Source organism: Mustela lutreola, chromosome 6, assembly GCF_030435805.1.
Source record: "Mustela lutreola isolate mMusLut2 chromosome 6, mMusLut2.pri, whole genome shotgun sequence".
Classification (NCBI taxonomy): domain Eukaryota; kingdom Metazoa; phylum Chordata; class Mammalia; order Carnivora; family Mustelidae; genus Mustela; species Mustela lutreola.
Window position 1 is genome coordinate 32,969,933 of NC_081295.1, and position 8,156 is coordinate 32,978,088.

The 8,156-nt window shown below is 35.2% G+C and overlaps 1 non-coding gene across 1 annotated transcript; it reads left to right on the forward strand.

Annotated features, from left to right (window-relative positions):
- Nucleotides 1-7,060: 7,060 nt before the first annotated feature.
- LOC131834904 (U6 spliceosomal RNA) lies at nt 7,061-7,167 on the forward strand. The gene has a single exon (XR_009354998.1). It is a non-coding gene; the product is annotated as a U6 spliceosomal RNA (small nuclear RNA).
- Nucleotides 7,168-8,156: the final 989 nt, after the last annotated feature.

An 8,156-nucleotide genomic window follows, 5' to 3' on the forward strand; every position in this document is an offset into this window, starting at 1 on the left:
TAAATGAAAGTGGCATAGTTTACAGAATTGGTTTCTCACTAAGTACTTGAGTTGAATCAGCTTTTTAGATGCCTTCAAATTTTTAAGGGAAGCAAAAGAAAAAGCATTCTTCCAAGCATCAAGAAAACACTTTACCACAGATAATTGTCCCATTTAATTTGCATTCCAATGCATACCAAACTGAAAAATAGCAATACTCAGAAGGCCAACCCGATGGAAGACTTCCCATCAAGTAATAAAATTATAGGTAATAAGAGGGAGGGGAGAAAGGGCTGGGAGAAATGGCTTAGTGGAGTTGATGGGTTGGTTGCAAATTTCCTACTTCAAATTATCAGCCTTTCTTCCTTGCTTCACTTACTACTTGTTACCAGCAACTCTTCTGTCAGCAAGAAGAAAAAAAAAAAAAAAGAAGAAGAAGAAGAAGAAAGAAAGGAGGAAAAAAGGAAGAAAGAAAGAAAAAAATTTTAAAAATTCCCAGACAGCCTAAGAAATCAGCCGACAAACCTCATTATTGATGGCGTCAGGTGGTAAATCAATGCCAGAGGAAAATCAATGGTAAAAATATTTTTTAGTGGTGCATACAGATGAATAGCCTCAGCAGCATTTCTTGATGGAAACCACAAAAGTCTGCAGCCACCCCTGAGATACTACTTCATGGGAGGCAAGAACTTATCTGGGGCTTTAGGGATACTAACTTGCCCTGTATGATTTCCTATGTTGTAGGGTGTATAACCGTTTTCTGTGAAAAGAACAAAAATTATGTAGAGCAGGTATGGAGAGCACACTGACAGTAAAATGTAATTTCTCAGCAGTGTTTTGTTTTGTTTTATTTTGTTTTTGGATATTTCTTATATATATGGCTATTTAATAAGTTTAAAGATTGGAACGTTTAAGAGTTGGAAATCATGCCCAAATTGAAAAGCATGTCAGTTTTTCATTTGAAGAGAGATATGAAAATAATTTTCATTGCATAGAAAGATAAAGCTTTAAAAATAATTCCATATCAAAGGATGCTTATTTAAGAATGGGAAAATGATAGTGAAGCAATTTTGAAGAATCATTCTGATTTACAACTTACAGTACCCAAATACCCCTACACTGCATAACAACTTTCTTTCTAAATCATAGACCAGCTCAGATCAGAGCAGTCTCCCAGGCCAAAGTTTCGTGGATCCTATGAAAAAGTGATCAGACTAAGATTAATCCTGGGTGAATTGGGGAACTGGTAAAAGGGTATCACTAGAATCTGTTGCTAATGAAACATAATTTAGGTCCTCATTTATACAGTTATCCTCCAAGGTTCTGAGAGGAGTGCACATACATAATTATGCAGTCATTTTCCTACAGAGGGTCTCCCAAAGTTGTAAACTTCAGGAGCCATAAAACGTGGATTTGCCCTTAGGTGTTATCAAGTTGAAGTCTATAGAGCCGAATGTGTTCCTTAGTAAATAGAGGAGAGCCTATTAGTTTGTCAGAATTGTATCTTCTTCAGGGGGGAAAACTATCTTCTTGAAATAGATTATATGATTTTCACCAAGGAGAGAGAATGCAGAACTTTACTTTAAGGGAATAGTACAGAATTCCTAACAAGACTTTATTTAACCTCTTAGAGAAAATGAAGTACAGTTTAACAAGTATTACTATAAGCTCTTTATAAACCACGTATATTTTTTACTTGCTTTTGCATTATATTCTTAAAAATTTGTATTATACATAGATTCTTTCCACATACTGACTTGCAGTGAAATACCCAAAGTTGTCTTTAAGGCTGTGATGAGACAGGAAGCCTTCAACCTTCCCAGAGACAACCTCAGATGAAAAGGACTAGAAAAGACAGTGGTAGAAACTTGAAGGAAATAATCTGATCAAGTCTACAAATTTGTAGGAAGACAGAAATGAGGGAAGAGGAACTAAGATGAAACTGGCTGAAAACTCAAGCCAAGATGAATACTTTCTGTAATGCCTCACAGTCAAGTCCACCCATCATGAAACCCCATGGCTCTTGCTCTAAATGTTTCCAGATCATTTTCTTTTGTTACATTTTCTACCACTAGCACTCAAGCCATTATCCTTTCCTGCCTGATTCTTCCAGGAGTTTCCTGACTATCCTCCCTAATTCTACCCTTCACCTCCCCCACACTCTAGCTTAGCAGTCATTCCACACTCTCTGCATAGCAGTCAGAGTGATCCTTTTAAAATAGAAGTCAGGTCACGTCATTCTCTGCTCAGACTAAAATGTAATCCTAAAAATGGCTCATAAGGTCCTTTGTAATCTGCATTTCTTACCTCACTCCTCTATCATCTCTCTGCCTTGTTTTTTACTTCTTTCTCTCTTGATTAGTCTGCTCCAGAAATACTGGTCTTCTTGCTGCTCCCCAGCCATATTAGGCACTCTTCTACCTCAAGACCTTCTTACTTGCTCTCTCCAGATATCTACATGGTTCAGTTCCTTCCTTTTCCAGGTTTGGAATGTTACCTTTTAACCAATATCTTCTTTGGCCATCATAGCTAAAATTGCAAATTTTCCTTCAACATTGCTTATCTTTCTTCTTGGATTTATTTTTCACATTAGCATTTATTGCCATTGATAACTGTATATTTTATTTTATTTTTGCTCATTGTCTTCTACTTCATAGTAGGTGTGAGGACTATAAGGGAAAGGCATTTATCTTTTGCTTACTGCCCACTTCCCAGTACCTAGAATGGGTCTGGCACTTAGTAACTGTTCGTAAGTACTCCTTGAAGGAATGAATACATTAATGACTGATTGAGCAGAAGAACAATACATGTGGGACTCCCAATTAACTTCTTATTGTCTTAACTTAAACTCTTTTGCAAAGCATTGAAAAGTCCTTCATAATGTGTCCTCAACTGATTTTTTTCCAGGCTCATTGCTTACCATTCCCCCTCTATACTCTGCCATGCAGTCAGGAAAACCAATCTATCCATTATCTTCTTAACACCCCAGACACTTTCATGCCTCATTCTCTTGTTCACACTGTGCTGTCTCCCTGGAAAGTCTCTTTTTATCTTTTCTTCATTCTTTCCTTAGCTAAATCCTGCACATCTCTAGAGAACTAATTCCAATGCCTTTTTCCTTTGTGAAGTCGTCTGTGACTCTCCTAGACAGAATTAATTAATCCCTGCACTGTGCTTCCAGAGTAGATTTTATGTGTCTCTTTTAAAACAATCAAATTATAACACAGTTATTTATAACCCCAGCATGGAATACAGTGTCTGACACATAATAAATATTTGCTGAATAAATCAATATGTAAAAGCTCCATCTTTCTAGGCCCAAGATACCAGGTTAATCCTGAGTGTTTTGCCACTGATTTCTTACCAACCTGGCTATACCCATATTACTGTCATGATTATTGATAATTAATATCCATTAAGTATTCACCACATGCCTCACACAGTTTAAAACGCTTTATAAATGAGATTTTATAACATTACATAAGTACTTTCTTTATAAGTTCTGCTTGAGAAAACCGAGTCATCATATGATTGAGGAAAGTTGGGGAAACTGAGTCATTATATAGTTAATAAAGATCTGCTTCCTGAAAATGTGCTCTTGCCTATGAAGCTATACTATCTCCCAGAGAAATGGTTTATCCAGAAAGCCTGTGCTAAGTAAGAAGCTATTCAAAAATACATCTTTCACTTTCTGGGTGTCATAAGTAGAGGATATCTTTACAAGGTAAATAAACCTCATTAGATTAAAGAATATTAGACTAAATCATGGTGCATTGACAATATGTGAGTGATACTCCAAAATGTGTATAAATTCAGGAAGATTTATGGAATTAACCAATGAATCACTAGACATTTTAGTAAATGTAAGATAATGGAAAAAGTGTAACCCTGTGAGTAGAAATTTTCATACAAATAAATCCCCCTCCTACACAAAAATAATTAGCTCCAAAGAAAGAGGATTTATCAATATACTATCCAAGCCTCTTACTAGCCATCATCAGCTTAGCTGCCCTCATTGATCTTTAATAACCTTTTAAAGAGAAAGTTAAAAAATGAAACCCACACACAAAAGGGAGTGGTGTATTTGTGAGGGACTACTCATACAAGGGAGCTGTAGAATAAAAGGGAAACTTATCATTTATATTTAATATCTCAAGAACAGCCCTAGATTTTAATTCCATTCTAAGAAACAGTAAAACCAGATTTTAAAAAATTAAATGGGAATTCTACTTTCCAGTCTGGCATGTAACTTGGAAATCATCACTCGTCCAAACACAAGTAAAAAATTGATCAAACTGAAAAATCAATCACCCAAAATTGGAGAGACAGAAGTGGATCACAACTTATTGGAGCAAAAACCTCTGCAGGATAGTACCAGGACAGGAAAATCTAAACTTTAAATTGACAAATTGCTGGAAACTGGGTATGAATAAGTCTGAGAGTTAAAAACTCTAGGGAGTCCTAAGAAAGGTCCCCAACTTTGAGAGTTTTACCATCAGGAACTCTACTAGGTCCTCACAGTAAATATTTGAGAAAACTCCTCTACTTTCTGGCATGGAAGGGGGGAAAGGAATCATTTTGAAATATCCCAGAGCATTCTGTTCTTCACAAGACCTGCTCTTCAAAAACTCCTATATCCTAGGACTATAAGTTGTTGGGATTTTTTTTTTTTCAGAGTCTAAACCTGGGCAAAGGGAAATGTTCAACTCTATCCCATTTTAGCCAACCTGTCCCACCTAACAGTACAGAAAACTGAGAAGCACTTGGTAAGTTCACAAGCCAGAGGCATAGGCCCACTAATCATAGAACTATGAAATACTTTACCAACACATTACTAAAGGTCCATTTATTGCAGTTCCTTTTACATCATGTTCAGTGATAGAAAATTATAAGGCAAAAACTCTCATGATTTGAAAAGACAGATCAAACAACAGAAGCAGACTCAGATATGGCAGGAGTATTGGAGACATACTGGAATTTAAAATAAGTATGATTAATATGTTAAAGGACCTAACAGATAAGTAGTCTCTACACCCAGTGTGTGGCTTGAATTCACAACCCTGAGATCCAGAGTTGCATGCTCTGATGGCAGAGCCAGCCAGCCACCCAGGACCTAACAGATAAAATAAACGGCATGTAAGAAAAGATAAGCATTATAAGCAGAAAGATGGAAATTTTAAAAAAGAATAAAAAAGAAATGGTAGGGATAAAAGAGACACTATCAGAGACTTGAAGAATAACTTTGATGAGTTAATTAGTAGCCTGGACATGGAGAAAAAAGAATCTCTAACCTTAATGATATCTCGGTAGAAACTTCCAAGACTGAAAAGCAAGGAGAAAAAAGACTGGAAAAAGAACAGAATATCCAAGGACTGTAGGACAACAACAAAAGATGTTACATACACATACAAGGAAAGAGGAGAATAAAGAGAAAAAAGGACAAAAGAATTATCTAAGGAAATAATTACCGAGATTTTCCCCTAGAGTAATGTTAGAAAACAAACCATAGAAATGGAAAGCTCATAGAACATCAAGCAAGTTAAATCCCCAAGAACCTTCACCTAGACACTTCATATCAAACTGCAGAAGAGCAAACATTTTAAAAAATCTTGAAAGAAGCCAGAGGACTTAGACACTTTATCTATAGGAGAGCTAAGCAAAGAATTGTATCTGGCTTCACCTCAGAAACCACGCAAGTAATGAGAGTGAGATATTTAAGTGCTAAGAAAAAGCAAACAAACCAACCAACCAACCCAACAACCTAGAATTCTGTACCCTGAGAAATAATCCTTCAAAAGTGAAGGAGAAATACTTTCTGAGACAAACAAAAATTGAGAAAATTATTGCCAGTGGATCTGCCTTGTAGAAATGTTAAAAAAAAAAAAAAGTTCTTTGGGGTGTCTGGGTGGCTCAGTGGGTTAAAGCCTCTGCCTTTGGCTCAGGTAATGATCCCAGGGTCCTGGGATCGAGCCCCACATCAGGCTCTCTGCTCCACAAAGAGCCTGCTTCCTCCCCTCTCTCTCTGCCTTCCTCTCTGCCTACTTGTGATCTCTGTCTGTCAAATAAATAAATAAAATCTTTAAAAAAAAGTCCTTCAGAAAGAAAGAAAATTCTATAGATCAGAAACTTAAAAAAAGAACATAAAGGAAGAGCATCAGAGAAAGAATAAGCAAAAGTAAAATAAAAATCTCATTTCTCAAGTCCTTAATTGATTTAACAGATAATAGTTTGTTCAAAATAATAATAGCAACAATCTATTAAATATATATACTATACCTGTGTGTGCATGTGTATAACTATATATATTGTGTATATTGACACTTGACCGACACGGGGTCAGAGGAACCAACCACCATGCATTTAAAAATCTGTCTATAACTTTTGACTCCTCAAAACTTAACTACTAATAACTTACTATTGATTAGAAGCCTTACCATTAACAAAAATAGTCAATTAACATACATTTTGCAAGTTATATGTGTTATATACTGCATTCTTATAGTAAAGTAAGCTAGAGAGAACAAAGTGCTATTAAGAAAATCATAAGAGAGACTGTGGACTCTGAGAAACAACCCGAGGTTTTGGAGGGGCGGGGGGGCGGGGGGTTGGGTGAGCTTAGTGGTAGATATTGCATGGAGCACTGGGTGTGGTGCATAAACAATGAATCTTGGAACACTGAAAAAAATAAAATAAAATTACAAAAAAAAAAAAAAAAACTCCAAAAGAGAGAAAAAGAAAGAAGAAAGAAAGAAAGAAAGAAAGAAAGAAAGAAAGAAAGAAAATAATAAGAGAAAATACATTTATAATACTGTAGTGTAAAAAATCCGAGTATAAGCAGACCCGTGCAGTTCAAATCTATGTTGCTTAAGGGTCAGCTGTGTGTGTGCATGTATATACACACAATATATACATACTGTATATGATGTAGTGTCATTTGAGAGTGGACTTGGATTATTTGAAAATGTATACTGCAAACTACAAGTGAATCACCAAAAAAAGTTAAAAAAAAAAGTATAGCTGATTGTCTAAAAATGAAAGAAAATGGGTCATTTCAAATGTTCATTTAAAAACAAAAAAGGCAGTGCTAGCTTCAGCAGCACATACACTAAAATTGAAATGATACAGAGACGATTAGGATGGCCTCTGCACAAGGATGACATACAAATTCGTGAAGCGTTCCATATTTTAAAAAAATAAATAAAACGTTAATGGGCCGAAAAAGAGTGGAAGACAAAAATAGGAGGAAAGAATAAGGGCAGCAAATTTTTAAAAAAGTAAAAAATTGGTAGATAATATTCTAACTGTATCTATTACCACTTTAAAGTTGAATGTTCTAATTAAACCACTAAAGGACAAAATATTTTTGTAATGGATCAAAAAACTAGATCCAATGATGTGTTTTCTATAGGAAACCCATTTTCAATGTAGAAACATATCTATTTAAGTAAATGAATGAAGAAAGATGTACCAATTCTAACACTAATCAAAATAATTTCAGAAAGAATTTATTTCAGAGGAAAAAGTGTTATCCGGGATAAAGAGACACATTAAATAATGTTAACAAGAGGTCGACAATAAAGACATAATAATTCTTACCATCCATGCATCAAAATATGTGAAAGCCTCAACATAATGATGCAAAAGATAGAATTTCAAGAAGAAATAAAAGAATCCTCTATCATACCTGTAGACTTTAACACTCTCCTACCAGAAATGGACAGATCTAGCAGACAGAAAATATGTGTGGATATAGCTGAACTTAACAGTGTCCATAATCAGTTGGATACAATGGACATGCCCAGACTGATTCATCCAACAGCAGCAGATTATACATTCTTCTCAGACTTACAAGGATCATTCACCAAAATATACCACATTCTGGGTCATAAAGCACACTTAACAACTCTAAAAGAATAAAAACCATACAATGCCTCCTTTTATACTACAAGGGAATTAAACTAGACATCAGTAAACAGAAAAGTAGCTAGCAAATCCCGAGATATGTGGTAAATAAACAATACACTTCTAAATAACACACAGGTCAAAAAAGATCCAGAGAAATTACAAAATATTTAGAACTAAATGAACATGAACATACAGTCTATCAAAATTTGTAAGATGCAGTGAAAACAATATTTAGAGGGAGAATCATAGCATTGAATGTATATATTAGAAAA